Here is a 3,058-nt window from a genome sequence, read left to right as displayed (position 1 = left end):
TAGTTCGTGTGCATTTTTTTTTTCCATTAGGCTTTTTTTTTCCTTTCCTTTTATTTTCCCTCTCTCTCTTTTATTTATTATTATTATTATTATTTTTTTTTTGGCACTCTTTCTATAGTGGTCCACACTTAACAAGTTCAAAACTGTATTTGGCGTAGATGAGCTGCCGGACACTTGAAAGCCTGGATAACTTTGATGTTTTTCACTATAAATCCCTAATTGTACTTAATGGTTACAAATGACTTTATTTACTTGTCGCTGTAGCTACACATTTTAATCTATTAATCAAACAACAGAGGCATATTTCACTTCCTACTCCCGCAAAAGGAAAAGCAGGAATTGAGGCCTCTAATTTGATTTTAGGACCTTCTGTTTCTTTGGTTATGAAAGCTAAGAGCTCCAGATCCGAGCATTGATTAGTCTTCAAACCTGCCTGCAAAAAAGCTTCCTTTTTCTGTTCCATCTAAGGAGATGTTGATGTATATTGTAGCTGCAAGGTGTTAGATATACTTGAGCAAGTTGTTCCCAGGATGTAAATTAGGTCCCAAAAGCTGTTGTCCAAATCGAAGAAACAGAGAAATTAATCTGGGAGACTATCCATCATCACCGGTAATAAAGAGAGCGACATGGATGAGACAGATGATATGATTAAGGGGCTGTGGTCGTTTTAATTAACTTTTTGCTGTCCTGTAATGATCAAACTGGTCACCAGACCCGGTCAATAAGCATGTTAATATCAAACAAATAAAACCAGGGATGATTAAAAACCTCCTGGTTTATTAAATTTGAAATTCAAATGAAATTTATGCTGCAGATGCATACAGAATGCTAATAGATTTTAGCTTTATTGATAGTGGATCCCACAGGTTTGCAAGAAACAGCAGAATATCCATCTACCCCTCTTCCTGCCAGCACATTAAACTTCATATGGGGTGGGGAAACTTTTAATTAATGTGAGAAAGCCTGTACTTCCTATTTTCTTCCCCTCTTTTCAAACATCTATATTATCACAATATAATACTCGAGTAATAATCAATATCGTAAAAATTAAACCGAAGTGTATGCACCCTGAAATGCTTTACCAGGCAGGCTATATCAACAATGGATTACAGATGTTCTCTCCTATGGGACAGGATTTAAGAATGATCGGGTCATTTCTCCAAAGTGGAGAAAGAGCTGTCATTAAGTCTAGTTTCAAGCATGTTTAGATACAAAATTATGACTGCTGAAATTTTTGGTCAATTATATAATTCTCTTTGTCTTTTTAACACTGCTGCCTTCTGCCTCATGTCACAAACACTAACTATTTCTTTTGGAGAGGGAGTGAAAGAAGGATAGTACAAGAAAAAAATGCCCTTTGACCAATGCTACTATGAAAGAAATCGCTCACTTTTTAAATGAAAGTAAATGGAATATACATATATTTCTAATAAAAATATATATACATATATATAATGAAGAAAGTTGCACATACAAACCTTTGTGGAAATCCCCAAATGCTGCAAGCCAATCTTACACAAATTGAAGAATCCAGTATTTTCATTAAATCCACACCAACATTGTGACTTATGTTATAGGAAGAATGATATATGATTCTAAAGTGAATTTATACACATTAAAAATCTTAGAATTAGGTAGCTCAAAACTGCAGTCACATGACGCTGGGTTTTCTAATTCCTGGCATTTTGAGGAAACAGTGTTAACGCCTCTGTTTACTCTCAGTATCAGCATTTAACTTTTAATAGTCCTGCCTCACTTCCAGAAGATAGGAGGATAAAAGATAAAATAAATAATCAGTCATAGATGGGAGCCTCCCCTCAAAGCTGTTTTTCTCCACCTTTGAGGATGATGGTATTGATTAGAATTAAACCCCAAATCTGAACAACTGTATATTAGGCCCTTAAAATGAATATCATTACGGAAGGAGACCAAAGCAATGAAGTTAATTCTCTTTTATTTGTTAAACGGAGTACCCTCCTTCCCCCACCCCTTCCTCCTTCTGGGCTGGCCTGTCACGCCTTCTCAACACGCTAAAATCATTCAGTGCGGCTTGCAGGGAGAAACATGACATTTATGGTAAGCGTCAGCCTTCAGAGAAAGAAAGCAGTTCATTAATTTACTTCACACTTACTTCAAAGTATGAGAGTATACCTTACCCCCTTAATCAATAGATATGATGTACAGTCAATATCCCCACAGCGTTTAAAAAAGGGTCAGAAATGTATACTCTCACACCACAAACATCAGTTCAACTCTGCTCAATGAAATTTACACGATACAACCTGACTTCGGAATTCTGTAAACCACAGGAGGATATTTTGACATCCCTAGAAGCTGTGAAACCCTCGAGGGGGGTTCAAACACAACAATAAAATAAAAATGTTTCCCCAGTCAAAATAAAACAGTTCTCCCAGCTAGTCACATTTTAGTTGATTTCATCTTAAAATTAGACTTCTGAGAGCATTTGTAACTGGTTAAAATATGAACTGTTTTTATAACTTATGAATATTCAGTAGGGCTGTAAAGACTGGACTTTTTGCTACACTGGTGGTGTGCTTTCTGTGGTTTAAGTTCCCTTGTGGTGGCAGTGAAATTGTAATGGCATTTCTGAAGGCAACTAATAACACAAATGGCAAGCAAATGACTAAACCCCACCGAATTTGAACTAAGTGTCTCTATTAACATGCACACACACTCATAGATAGATCTCTGGACCAATCGCCATTAGACACTGACGCCTGGATAAATGTGGTCCAAGATTTGTCAAAAGCTCCTCTCTATTCTTAGATAAATATAACCCATATATTTCAATCAAAGTACTGATTCTTTTCTCAGAAAGAGGCAGTGGGATTTTCTGCGAAAATTTCTGAATTCCATAAAACGCTCTTCAACTTCTCACCCAAAGAAAAAACAACCCTCGCTTACTCCCTTCTCTATCTAATCCTTTTGTATTGAAATTTACTCAACACCACGGGACCAACGCACCTCCTCCCCAGTGAGACGTGCACTTCTAAAGCAGAATTCCACCTCAGGAAAAAAAAAAAAAAAAAAAAAAAAA

The sequence above is a fragment of the Rhinopithecus bieti genome, unplaced genomic scaffold, assembly GCF_001698545.2.
Source record: "Rhinopithecus bieti isolate Rb0 unplaced genomic scaffold, ASM169854v2 scaffold_5882, whole genome shotgun sequence".
In the NCBI taxonomy this organism is placed as follows: domain Eukaryota; kingdom Metazoa; phylum Chordata; class Mammalia; order Primates; family Cercopithecidae; genus Rhinopithecus; species Rhinopithecus bieti.
Note: the sequence above shows the minus strand (reverse complement) of the source record.